The 13,755-nt window shown below is 49.6% G+C and overlaps 1 long non-coding RNA gene across 2 annotated transcripts; it reads left to right on the top strand.

Moving 5' to 3' along the window:
• Positions 1-1,984: 1,984 nt before the first annotated feature.
• Positions 1,985-11,931, top strand: LOC114702066. Of its 2 annotated transcripts, XR_003735921.2 has the most exons (4): positions 1,985-2,528; positions 3,459-3,563; positions 4,022-4,179; positions 10,770-11,931. It is a non-coding gene; the product is annotated as an uncharacterized LOC114702066 (long non-coding RNA). The 2 variants fall into 2 exon arrangements; XR_005092268.1 differs by having other exon boundaries at positions 1,985-3,563.
• The last annotated feature ends 1,824 nt before the right edge of the window (positions 11,932-13,755 follow it).

Below are 13,755 nucleotides of genomic sequence, written 5' to 3'. Positions count from 1 at the left end.
TGTGCAGAAGGCATGTGAACACCTGCCATGTGCAGAAGGCATGTGAACACCTGCCATGTGCAGAAGGTATGTGAACACCTGCTATGTGCAGAAGGCATGTGAACACCTGCCATGTGCAGAAGGCATGTGAACACCTGCCATGTGCAGAAAGTATGTGAACACCTGCCATGTGCAGAAGGTATGTGAACACCTGCCATGTGCAGAAGGCATGTGAACACCTGCCATGTGCAGAAGGTATGTGAACACCTGCCATATGCAGAAGGCACGTGAACACATGTTATGTGCAGAAGGCATGTGAACACCTGCCATGTGCAGAAGTCATGTGAACACCTGCCATGTGCAGAAGGCACGTGAACACCTGCCATGTGCAGAAGACATGTGAACACCTGCCATGTGCAGAAGGCACGTGAACACCTGCCATGTGAAGAAGGTATGTGAACACCTGCCATATGCAGAAGGCATGTGAACACCTGCTATGTAGCACAGCCCAGGTGTTCCACGGCAGTCATGTGTGTGTAAGTCTGTGTCTGCACCCCCGTCTTACTAGAGAGAACATTGGCTGACTTCAGAAAGGACAACCACCTAGGATCTAGTGGGGTCACGCTGGGTTAGTGCTGAGCAGAGGCCTTTTGTTGGATTTTGAATTTTGCATCAGATGACTCTGTGTCTCTGTTCTAGATCCAATACCTATATTAAGACTAGCCTTAGTAGATGTTGGAGAGATGGCCGGTAAGAACATTTTCTGGGCAAACATGAAAGCCTAACTTCAGATCCTCAGCTCCCTGTAAAAAGCCTGTCACCATCTGGCTTGCTTGCAAACCCAGGACTGTGGGGGGAGGAGACAGGAGGATCCCCAGGGCTTGCAAGTTCACTAGCCTAGCTGCAGGTTTGGTGACAGTATTTCAAGGGAATAAGGCAGATGGTGGCAGAGCAGGACACCTGACATTCTCCCTGTGCAGCCCCCCACCCCCACATACCTATACCACACACATACACTGTATATTTATTCTCACACACAAGTAAACAAGTAAGTAAATAAATATTAGCCTTAGCGATTTATCATTTGACCTTTAACGTGACCTGCCAGGGAGCTTGATCTCCACGCATTTGACAGAGAAAGGTGACATGATTGGTTTGGGGTGACAAAGCAGGGACTTGGATCCTGAGTGAGTGGCTCCCTGATGACGCTGTCCCTGGAGGGCTCTGCTGGAGAGGAGGAGCCGCAGGGCCCCGCCCACTGGCCTCAGGGAGGCGTGACCCTAGTGTCCTGGATCTGCGTCGCAGGTTTCACAGGCTGCGTTGGAGAACTTGCCCCGTGGGCCTCAGCTCTGCAGGGGGGGACGAAATAAAAATAGCCAGGGAGAGAGGCCAGTGGCTGGGCTGTGGACAGAGCGCATGCCTTTCGCATGACTCTCTTTGGCCTGCCCTGAGAGGTCCTGGGTGCCAGGCCCTACGCTGGGCCCCAGAAGGCAAAGCCCAGCGGGCAGGGCCCCGCCTACAGGGAGAGGCAAAAACTCCTGAGCCGCAGAAAGATTTGTGTGAGACCTCTCACCCGCTCCCTCCTCCCAACGTGAAAGCTTCCAGAAGAGTCACGTTGGAGAAAACAGTAGTTAGGCCGAGGTGCTGGGGCCTTCCAGGAAGTGGCTAAGGCTGAACAGAGTGACAAACGTGGCCCTGGAGAGGAAAGCCAGCGGCTGGGGCCACATGGGGCCAGTGGGCAGGCTGCATAGGTCCTGGCTGGGAGCCAAGAGTTTCAGGACTATGGGGCAGTGGGGAGCCAAGGGAGGTTAAGGTGCAGGGGGTGTGATATGACCGCATCATCCCAAGATCCAGTTATCTTAACCTCCACTGGATACCTCCCTTTTGCCACCTGAGTTCCTGGGGGTGGGAAAGGGAGAGGGTGGGGAGTGGGGGTGGGGGACGGGGTGGGGTGGGGGTCGGTGTCATGATTCTGGGTACTTGCATGCTTTTTTTTTTTTTTTTTTTTCAACACATACTTGTTCAGTGGTCGGCTTCTGAGGGCCTCAAGCTAAGATACCTTATCTTGGGCTCAAAAGGTCTCTGCAGATCAGTGAAGGGGTCAGCAAGACAGACAATAGACTGAGCTACTTAAGAGGTGCAGAGTGGGGTCTCTGTAGCTATAAGAACTAGAGCCCGCCGTCCTCTTACAAATGAGGTAGTGCAGGGCAGATGGAGATGCTGGGAAGGAGGCTGAGAAGCTTTTTTTGGCCCTGGGATCAGCCTTTGTTAGCTACGGAATGAACAGATAATTGTGAGCAGTGAATGAGAGAATATCAGGTGATGAGCAAATATCTCCTATGGACCCCAGTCACCAAGAGTATGCAGGGTGTGTGTGTGTGTGGCAGGAATCTAGGCTTTAGTTCTGGAATGCTAGTTACTGAGAAAATCTGTCACTATATAACCAAAATGGAAGAACTTTTCAAATGGCAGGCATTTCTGACTCTTGTTTCCACAGAGAGGTGGAGAAGGAGGGCAGATGTCCATGCAGCTCCTTCCGGTTGGATGAGGTCAGCAACCTCCTCAGGAGGCTTTTGGGTCAGTTTACACATGGGCATTTGAAGGAGGAAGCTGTGAGAGGGAGAAGTCCTCCCACAATGGCCTCCAAGCCTTCTGATATCAGTCTAGTTGCTGAACATTCTCCCCGGGAGAGTTGATTCTCTGAAATCACTCAGGAGAGGGATATTCCAGTCAGTATGACTGCGCCTGGTTGACAAAGGGGGAGAAGAGATCTTTAGGGTCTCCATTCTTGCTGATTCACCTTCGATCAACGAAACCCTGACAGATGGCGTTAGGTTGTCTCTGGACTACCTGAGTGTCGATGGACTGTAAATGAGAGCAGATAAAATTAAGACAGTAGTTGAGTACACGAGGTCCAGAGATTACTAGATCTAGGTTATAACATATTAAACCTATTTTTACTATGACATCCAGGTTTCCAGCTGTTCACCAATGGGCTGGTGGTGTTTAGTGGAGTTATTAGACCTTATGAAGCAAAGGAGATAAGCGCAGGATTATCAGAAATAATATGAACAGAGAGCAGTGTGTCAGGAAAAATAAGAGACTCCTTTAACTTAATTATAGCTTGGGTGGCTGTGACTATTCCCACCCAGCATGTCAGCGGCCCATATGGAGGCCGGTAAAGCCTTTCCATTGTTAATTTGCTTTATATTGTTTTCAATTGCTTTAACTTTGGTTGTACTTTCCTGCTGGGTGTTTAAAACTGTGCAGGTGGCCAAAATCACTTCCCCTCTCCTATCAGGGCCAGCTGAGGGTCTGGTCCTTGGGGCCACCGGGGCTGGAGCGGAGCCTCTGCCTCGGGCTTTCCTGTTCCTGGTTGTTTCCTCTGTGTAAGGGTTAGTCAAGGCCCTGCTGGGCCATGGCTTTGGTTGGAAACTCGGAGGAAAATGTCTCCTTGATGTTGGCCTTTCTCTTTGTAGAATGGGTACTAGTAAAGTCCACGTGGTGGAGGTCTCCGTGGTCTTCCTGAACAAGATGACGGGTAACTCAACAGGGCTAACCTGGGACCTACCTGATCTTGGGAGGTAAGGGGTAAATTGTTGTCCATTTTAATTCCTCTGTCTACTTTAGTATAGGTCTCTGAATATAGTTGTTGAAACCCCAGAAAGTCAGCTACACTCATCTCGTGCTTTTAACTACTGTGTAATGTAGAGATAAAGCTTAGATGGCGAATTTTAAGTAGAATAAATTTTGGGGTTTTTTTGGAATTTTTTTTAATTTGTTTGTTTTCTAGACAGGTTTCTCTGTGTAGTCCTGGCTGTCCTGGAACTCACTCTGTAGACCAGGTTGGCCTTAAACTTGAAGAGATCTGCCTGCCTCTGCCTCATGAGTGCTGGGATTAAAAGCATGTGCCACCAAGTCTTTTGTTTTTTGAGTCTGTACTTGTGTTACCAAGAACAGATCAATAACTTAAGAGAACTATTAATTTAAATAGAGTCTTGATTGAACTTTGACCTTAGCAAAGCTTTCACGATTTGCTTAGGTGTTCCAGCTTTCTTTTCTGTTTTGGAAAAACATCCAGCCATCTCAAGAAAAAGTCTAACCCCCCAGGAGTCATGGGGTCCGGTGTCCCCTCCTTAATCTGACATGGGAAATAAATGGACCTCATTACATGACAATAGAGACACCCAGGAAACATCTGTAAGTATAGAACAAGGCAGCTGGGGTGGAGGTGGGGTGGGGGGCTTAGATGAACATGACGGAGTAGTGCCCATTGGGAGAAAGTGGTTTTTCGGTAAGTCAAGTGGGTCCAGAAATGTGACGAGAGGGCAGAAAAGCATCTCTGTGCGCCTCAGTTTACGTCTGGAAACGAGTGAACCCATAGATAAGCATAGTGAACAGTGAATGGGGTCCAGAAGAATCCAGATGCTTCTCAGGGTAAAGGGAAGGAAGAGCAGAGGTTCTGGTTAGGTCCAGAGCCCAAAAAGGAGGGACCAGAACCCCAGAAATAAGGTAAAGAGGCTGGTAAAGAGGAGAGTTAGAGCTCTGGGAGGGTGCCAGAATCCCCACGGTAGGACTAAACCTGGAGGGGCTCCCAGAACCTCAATAGAACATGAGGTTAGTGAGGAAAAAAGGGACCATGAGGGTGAGGGGAGGCACAGCTGTAGACAGATGGGCAGGAACTCTGAGGGGACAAAGGATAAATAGAAGAGTTAATGACAGAGCCGGTATCAGGGAGGGGGTGTCTATAGTAATTTAAATTTTTCCTTTAGAGGAGGCTGTAGGAAAAGCATCAGAGAATAAGTATAGATTTTGAGAGGGCTGTAGCAGATTTCTTTAAAGTTAATCACCTTTAATAGTTTTTGAGCTTTGGTCACAAAATGTTGTCCTAAACATGGAAGGGTAATAGATTGGCTATTTAAAAAGTATTAAGATAGTCCAGGACAATTTTGACTTTGGACCTGTAACATTTTAACTCTCTACACTCATCATCGAAGTTTTGGTGACACAGATGTTGCTTGCTGATGGTTTAGCCTAACTGTAGTCTAGAAATGGTATATTTGCTATAAACATCGTAAAATGGTTATGTTTTAAAGAAGCTAAGACAGAAGATGAAGGAGACAGGTGTCCTAACTTAGAAGGGTTTAAATATAGACGCCCCCAAAATGGTTTAATTAAGGTAGGGTGTCTGGGTAAACACACATTTATTTATTCATTTCAGAAAGATCTAAAATTGTTCTTACTTGTGATCTTATCAGATTCAAGATCAGTTAATTATTGTCACTAAGGAACAACCCGAAAAAGTTAAGTATCTTGTAAACATTGCAGGATTTACAAAGTATAAAGTACAGCCCTTTCTCTTTAGGCTGGAGGGAGTCACAATTTATTAGTAGCAATAAAGAATGTAACTAAGGCTCCGCATTGAGGGGAGTCCCCGAGTCCTCTCACCGAGACAGCAAGATGGCTGAAGATGGACTTACCGTGTTTAGAAGGGCTGAGAATTTAGGACTTGCCTTGGTCTCAGAGTCTGGGGGAACTGCAGGTGGAGTTGGGGTGGGTGTTTTTTTCCCCCCAGAAGGCAGGTCTGGTCCAGGAGCCCACTGTGGAAGGGGATTGCCACTGCAGAGTTGGGTGGGCTTGGTGGGTGGCGGTGGGTGAGTGTAGAGGATGGGGAAGCCGAAAGAAATGGGGAGGTTGGGCAAAGATGCTTTCAGAGGGGAGGTGAGTGCTGGACACAAGGACACAAGCCACTCACATACCAGAGTGGGAGAAGAAGTCAGAGCACTCAGAGAATCCGAGACTCCTTATCTGATTAGAGCAGGGAATTTGGGTTAGGCATGTGAGGTTTTCCAATGAGAACAGTAATGGCTGGTTCCTAGGCTGACAAACCTGTGGGTGGGTACAGGCCTGACACCATACATAAAGGAAAGATGACTGAATCATAAGTGCCCTGCCATGCTGCGCTGGGAGGAACATAGAATTTTGCCAAAGAAAGAGAACCTGGGTGGACCCTGGAGAAGCTGGGACTGGGAGGGCAGGGAGGTGGGTTAGGAAGCAGGTTTTGCTAGGGAGGAAAGCTACGCAGGGCAGCTGCTGTTATGCAGCTGGCTCAGAAAAGAGCCTTTCTTGGAGGCATAGGTCTTCATGGCAGGCTTTGGAAAGCCACATACAGTTACAGAGAAGGCAGTTGTGTGGGGTGAGAAAGAATGCGAGCAGGGCAAATTAGGAGGACCAGGTCTAGGAGACTGATGGAAAAAAAGGACCCGAGGGGCAGAGCAGGGGAGCAGAAGGGTGGAAGCAGGACCAGCCAGATAAAGGCTGGAATGCAGGCAAGTTTGGACCATATTCCACCGCGTTAATGCAAGGTCCTTTTAAATCTGAAAGTCAAACATGTTGCCCTCTGACCAGTTGTAGCCATGATGTATACTGTTGCCAGGACAGCTGAAATGGAAAGATTTGGCGGGGACATGCCCCAAAGCCTCTAGGCAGTTAGAGAATTGCTGGCCCATGGCTGTGAGGAGGGGTGAGGAAGGAAATTCTTCCAGGCAGAAAACAGGCCTAAAAGAAGAGATCTATCCTCTAACCAATGGTTTGGTTCAGCAAGACCTTCTGGAGAACAGAGATGTCTCTAATGGACCCCTCAAGGAAGACCACAGTTCCATCTAGGAGAAGCTTTCCATCCATTACTGGGGTTTCCGAGAAGTCTCCCTGGTAAATTTCAGAAAAAGAATTTCCAAGAAGGAAAGGAAATCTCAAAACTCACACAAAGTCAGAACAACTGATGGCAGGGTGTATAGATTGCAATAGAATGATTGTCCCTTTGAGTCACTCAGGGAGATAGGTGGGTACAAGAATCAGAGGGGGAAATGAGGGTGAGGGGAACAGAATTGGGGGACCTTTGTTGGAGAGCCTATGTGCCAACTCCCTGTACAGACAATCAAATGGAAGTTCAGCAAGAAGGAAAGAAAGACAAGGGAACCAGTGACTTCAAGCAGTGCAGACTTTAATTTGTGGGTAGGGGTGACTGCAAAGGGAGTGTGGTGGTTTGAATGAGAACAACCCTTCCACCAAAAGCTCATATATTTGAATACTTGGCCCCCAGTTGGTGGAACTGTTTGGGAAGGATTAGGAGGTGTGGCTTTGTTGAAGGAGATGTGTCACTAAGGGTGGGCTTTGAGATTTCAAAAGCCCCCACCATTCCCATTTTGCCTTCTGCTCCTACTTGTGAGTAAGGATGCAAGCTCTCAGCTACTGCTCTGGTGCCATGGCTGCCTACCTGCTGCCATGATTCCTGGCATGATGGCTGTGGACTCGCTCTCTAAAACTGTAAGCAAACCCCCGAATAACTGCTTCCTTTTATAAGTTGCCTTGGTCACAGTGTTTTTGTCATGGCAATAGAAAGGTAACTAAGATGGGGGGAGCTGTAAGAATCAGAATGAGAGCCCATCATCTCCTTACAAACAAGGTAACTGAAGGGCAGAAGAGGGTGCAGGGAAGGAGGCTGAAAAGCTTCCCCTTTGGGTTTGAGATTGGCCTTTGCTCCAAATGAACAAAGAATGATCATTGGTGAGTGAAGGACTGTCAGGTGATGGGTAAGCATCTCCTATGGCCAGTCATCATCAAGAGTCCTTAGGGAGTGTGTGGCAGGAATCTAGACTTTAGTTCTGGAATGCTGATTACTGTGGTTTCCAGGAATTGTCAGTATGTAATGCAAATAGAAGCAACCAATCTTCGCAGACAGGCCTAGGTTCCAATCCTGCCTCTGTCACTTTCTTGCTTTTATGCCTTTGAGCAACTTGCCGGTCTGTTTCAGAGTCTGCTCCCTCATCTTACAAAAGGTGAGGGCCCTAGGGATCCCTCAGCAGGCCAGAGAGTTGTTGGGTGCAAATCCCTTTCCACACTGTAGGTACTCAAGAAACCAGAGTGTTACATCACACAGAGAGCTGACTTAGCTCTGGCTCTCCTGCCTTCTCCAGTGCGGAGACCCAGGCTCTGCAGTCCCCTGAGCTGTCTGTCAGTCCTCCTAGGGACAAAAGAAGCTTGTTTTGTTTCCTGAATGCGAAGTACCAGCTGACTGACTGCTCTCTCCAAGCGGGCTCACTCCTAGTAACACTTGGCGCTGTCCAGGGGACTGACATTTGGGAGAGGGCTTTTCTGCGCACCTCAAAATGAGGGGAAAGGACAGGGCTTGTGCCAGCCCACGGGGCAGTGAGGCCAGAAGGTTTCCAGGCAGAATCTGATGGTCTCTGGGATGCTGTGAATCAAGCCATCATTGGGTGTGGCCATGGCAACTATATGCAGTTTCTTTCTCAAGGCCAGGGCGCCGTGTGTCACTGCCGGTCTTTTGTTCCATTCGACTTTGGAAATGAATGAGATAATAGATGCTGGTGGTTTTTGGTCTTAAATTGAGTGGATTTCCTGAGAATAAGGTTTGGTCCTCTTCTTGAGCATGCATTTAAAAATAATTCTATTACATTTTATGGATTTGCGGAGGGCACATAGCACAGTTGGAGAGTGGATGTCAGAGGATGACCTGTAAGAGGCAGCTCTCTCTTCCCATCAAAGGATCAAACTCAGGTCCTCAGGCTTGGCTGGCGGTGAGCGCCTTTACCTGCTGAGCGAAGCCGAGAGGGCTCCAGGGTGTATTCTTTTTATCATGTCTTCAAAAGAGATGTGAAGTAGAGCCTTTGTATACTTCTCCCATGGTTTGCTTTTGTTTTCCAATAGAGCAACTAAGGAACACCCACTCCTCAGGGGCTGGGCACTGTTTAGTCGCTAAGGGGAACAACTCGGTACTTTCTTCATCTTCTCCCCTGGGAACGTAGGATGAGTCTGTGCTGTGGCCCATTTCTCACCACTGTGAACACTTGGGACAAGCCCGTGGAACAGGCGCCATGGTGTGAGCCTCGTGAGTGCATTGCATTCTGGATGGGAGTAGCCCTGTGGAGAGAGGCCCTGTGAGGAGAGGGGAGAGGCCCTGTGGTGAGGCCCTGTGGAGAGGGGCCTAGTAAAGAGAGAGGCTCTGTGGAGGAGAAAGGCTTTGTGTAGGGAGAAGCCCTGTGAAGGGGGAGAAGCCTTTGGAGACAGATGTTCAGGGAGAAATCCTGAACAAGATAGAAGTCCTGTGAAGGGAGATGCCTTGTGGAAGGAGGAAGCCCTGTGAAGGGGAGCGGTGCCCCTGAGGAGAAAGACTCTATGTAGGGAGAGGTACTTTGGAAGGGGAAAAAAATTCTCTGGATGAGAGAAATCCTGTGGAAAATAAACCCCCTGTGGAGGGGAGAGGGTCTGTGGAGGAGAGAGGCACTGTGGAGGGGAGAGGCCTGTGGAGGGAGAGGCCTGTGGAGGGGAGAAGGTCTGTGGAGGGAGAGGGTCTGTGGAGGGAGAGGGCCTGTGGAGAGGAGAGGCCCTGTGGAGGGGAGAGGGTCTGTGGAGGGGAGAGGCCTGTGGAGGGAGAGGCCTGTGGAGGGGAGAGGGTCTGCGGAGGGGAGAGGCCTGTGGAGGGGAGAGGGTCTGTGGAGGGAGAGGCCCTGTGGAGGGGAGAGGGTCTGTGGAGGGAGAGGCCCTGTGGAGGGGAGAGGGTCTGTGGAGGGAGAGGCCCTGTGGAGGGGAGAGGGTCTGTGGAGGGAGAGGCCCTGTGGAGGGGAGAGGCCTGTGGAGGGAGAGGGTCTGTGGAGGGGAGAGGGTCTGTGGAGGGGAGAGGGTCTGTGGAGGGGAGAGGCCTGTGGAGGGGAGAGGGTCTGTGGAGGGGAGAGGGCCTGTGGAGGGGAGAGGGCCTGTGGAGAGGAGAGGGCCTGTGGAGGGAGAGGGTCTGTGGAGGGGAGAGGGTCTGTGGAGGGGAGAGGCCTGTGGAGGGAGAGGCCTGTGGAGGGGAGAGGGTCTGTGGAGGGGAGAGGCCTGTGGAGGGAGAGGCCTGTGGAGGGGAGAGGCCTGTGGAGGGGAGAGGCCTGTGGAGGGGAGAGGCCTGTGGAGGGGAGAGGCCTGTGGAGGGGAGAGGGTCTGTGGAGGGGAGAGGGTCTGTGGAGGGAGAGGGTCTGTGGAGGGGAGAGGGTCTGTGGAGGGGAGAGGGTCTGTGGAGGGGAGAGGGTCTGTGGAGGGGAGAGGGTCTGTGGAGGGGAGAGGGTCTGCAGAGGGGAGAGGCCCTATGAAGGAGAGAGGCCCTGTGGAGGGGAGAGGCCTGTGGAGGGGAGAGGGTCTGTGGAGAGGAGAGGCCCTGTGGAGGGAGAGGCCCTGTGAAGGGGAGAGGTCCTGTGGAGGGGAGAGGCCCTGTGAAGGAGAGCAGCCCTGTGTGGGCAGAGGCCCAGTTTGGGGAGAGGCCCCATGGAGGAGGGAGGAAGAAGCTCTCTGGACAGGAGGATTCCTGCTGAGGGAAGCTCCACCGAGGGAAGAGACTGTGAGGAAAAAAGCCCTGTGGAGTCGAGAAGCCCCATCATGCGGACAAAACAACGTTGAACAGCTGGACTCTGAGTCCTTTGTCCTGATCTACCACTTCCTGGCTGTACACCCTTGGCCAAGGTCACTCTCTCTACTAAAACCACGGCCCACAGTGGCACTCTGGGGTCCTGTGCACTGGGTCCTGTAACTCCTCTGTGGTGGGCAGCAGCTGCTCTGGCACGGGCTGAGTGAGTGAGCGCTCAGCACGTGCTGGTGGCGCTGTGTCTTGAGGCCCCGGTGGCTGGTGAAGCAGGCAGCAGGCAAAGTGAGTCTTTAAGTGCCGGAGACATAGAAGCTGCTCTGCGAATAAGGAATGAGGCCAAGAAGCAAAGAATCACTGTCTCTTTATTCCCAAATAGCCCAAAGTGCAAATCTACCAGGAGCCCACAGACAGCTGAATGGAGAAATGAAGTGCGAACTACGGGTTAACTCCATCGGGATACTAATTCAGCTTGGAAGAAGGAGGGAGACTCTGAAGCACTCCCCTGGATGAACCGCAAGGACAAGCTCTGTGAAATAAGCCCTTCCAAAGAGTCTATCCCTGCCGTCCTCTGCTGGATTCTGGGACTGTCATCTCCTGGAGATCCCACTGGCAAAGGAGTGGAAATGAGTTACGGACACCAATGAATTCAGCAAATGTTTGCTGAGGATCTGCTGTATACGCAGCGCTGCCTTGGGGCTACATCCTGTTTGGGAGGATAAGAGGCGGACAACTGAGTGGACAAGAACAGATTAGATGAAGGAAGAGACAGGCAATGTGACGGAGGCAGGCGGCACTGAACAAGGGTGGAACAAGCTCCTGGAAGGTGAGAAGACACTGGACCAGGAATCCCAGGCCCATTCTGAGCACAGGTGAAGGAATTAAATACTCTTAGCCCAGTCTGGAAGTGAGGGGGGATGGCCACTGAGTGAATATAGAATGTCTTGTGGGAATCAGTGAGAACTTTGAAAATCCCTTCCTGGAGCAAGGCTGCAATGACCTAACCACCTCCCTGAAGACCTCACCTCCTCAGGGTTCTGTCAGTTCCACAGCACCACACTAGAACCCGGGATTTCAGCACGTAAAGCACCAGAGTTAGCCATATCCAATCCACATCAGTGGTTTGGAATGTGTCGAGTTCCTGTTCAAGGCTAGGAACCCTGAGGGGACCACGAGGCTGTGGAAGCTTTTATGAGTTGGTGGAAAAGGTGCCTCTGGTCAGCCAGGGGAGGCAGGGTGGTGGCTGTCCTTATCATTGAGGTCTTCCGGTGTTTGCTGAGAGAACATGAAGTGTCAGTCACCCCATCCAGCTCCCCTGAGAAGTGTAATCAATTGCTTTAGACTAAGGGCTTGTGCTGGGCAGGCATTATACCAGATGGTCTACCTGGGTGGGGGAGGGGGGATCTTGTCTTTTTACCTCAAGTCACTTCTTCCTGGAAGAGACAACTTCCTGAACTGTCATCGGTCTGAAATAATTATGGTATGTAAACATAAATATTATGTCCATTTTAATAAACATCAATTACATGCACTTCCCCTATAAAGACCAGAGCATTATTAGCTGTTAGTGTCGATGCTTTACAGCCCAAGCAGGGCTGTAAACGCGTGGCACTCCCTGAGTAACTACCACCCTCTTTGCCTCCCCCAGGATCTGGCACCATGAATGTGTCCAAGTCATCCTTCAAGCCCATAGAGAAAAGATGGCACAGTGGTAGGAATCTTCAGAGATACTCTTGTCCAGACCATGTATGGTGCCACAGAGTCTATCACAGACCCTAGGGAAGTGTTACCCAGGTCTCACCTACAATATCTTTCATAGTCTCTCACCACTCTTGAGGGTACTCTTGGTGTTCTCTGGACATTCATGGGTATTTGAATTGGAGAGATCACTGGAAGGGAGAACATGACTGGAACTCAGGAATTTGTAGATGCTAGCCTTGCAGGCTACTGCTACAACTCTAGCTTTTGCTTTTGAGATAGAGTCTCAAATTGTCCAACTGGCCTCAAGGATGTAAGCCAAGGATGGCCTTCAACTTCATATCCCCCTACTTCTACCTTCTGAGTACCACCATACCCTGTTTGTTTGGTGCTAGGGAGCAGACCAAAGGCTTTGTTCATGTTACACAAGCACTCTGCCCATCTACTGACAATCTCTTTCTTTTCTTTGGAAAAGGGTCTCACTCTACAGCCAAGGCTAACCTGGAACTCACTGTATAGCTTAAGTTGGCTTCAAACTTATGTCCTGCCTCAGTCTCCCTAGTGCTGAGATTACAGGTATGAGCCACTTACTATAACTGGCTTCCAGACCCTTTAAAGTTTTGATTTATTATTATTATTATTATTATTATTATTATTATTATTATTACTACTACTATTTTGAGATAGGGTCTTGCTATGTAGCCAAGGCTGGCCTCAAACTTACTGCAATCCTCCTGCCTCTGCCTCTTGAACACTAGGATTACAAGTGTGAGCCAACGTGTCTGGTGTTTATTTTTATTTTGAGACAGGGTCATGCTAATACTCTCAGAGTAGCCTTGAACTCTCGGTCCTCTTGCCTTAGCTTCTCAAGTAGCTGGAATTAAAGTGCAACCTCCATGCCTGGCTTAGAAAGCTTAAAAAGGCCTTGGGGATGATAGGTAAAGTTGTAATGAAACAATATACATAGAAATTCTTTTTTAAAAATCTTTGTTTTACTGGGTGGTGGTGGTGCACACCTTTAATTCTAGAACTTGGGAGGCAGAGGCAGGCAGAGCTCTGCTGTGGAATAATCCTTCTGTACACTGTGAATGTGTATTGCTCTCATTGGTTAATAAAGAAGCTGATTAGCTGATAGCAAGGTAGGATAAAGTTAGGTGGGACAATCAAACTGAGGATACTGAGATGAAGAAGGATGGAGTCAGGGAGATGCCAGCCAGCTGCCAAGGAAGCAGGACATGGAGAAAATGAGGTAACAAGTCATGAGCCATGTGGCAAAGCATAGATAAAAAATATGGTTTAATTTAAGTGTAAGAGTTAGCTAGTAACAAACTTGAGCTATCGGCCAAGCATTTATAATTTATATTAAGCCTCTGAGTGATGATTTGAGAGCATTGTGGGACAGGAAAACTCTGTCTACAGATCTCTGAGTTCAAGGCCAGCCTGGTCTACAAAGCAAGTTCTAGGACAGCCAGGGCTATACAAAGAAACCATGTCTCGAAACAACAAATCATTAGTCTGTGTGTGTGTGTGTGTGTGTGTGTGTGTGTGTGTGTGTTTGTGTGTACTTGACACATACATGAGTGTACATGCATGTGTGCCACAGACCAAAGTGGAGGTCAGAGGACAATTTTGTGAAGTCTGTTCTCTCCTTTCACCTTTCCATGGGT

Source organism: Peromyscus leucopus, chromosome 10 (genome assembly GCF_004664715.2).
Source record: "Peromyscus leucopus breed LL Stock chromosome 10, UCI_PerLeu_2.1, whole genome shotgun sequence".
NCBI classification, from domain to species: Eukaryota; Metazoa; Chordata; class Mammalia; order Rodentia; family Cricetidae; genus Peromyscus; species Peromyscus leucopus.
The sequence above is the reverse complement of the archived record's forward strand: the minus strand, read 5'-3'. Positions and strand labels throughout refer to the sequence as shown.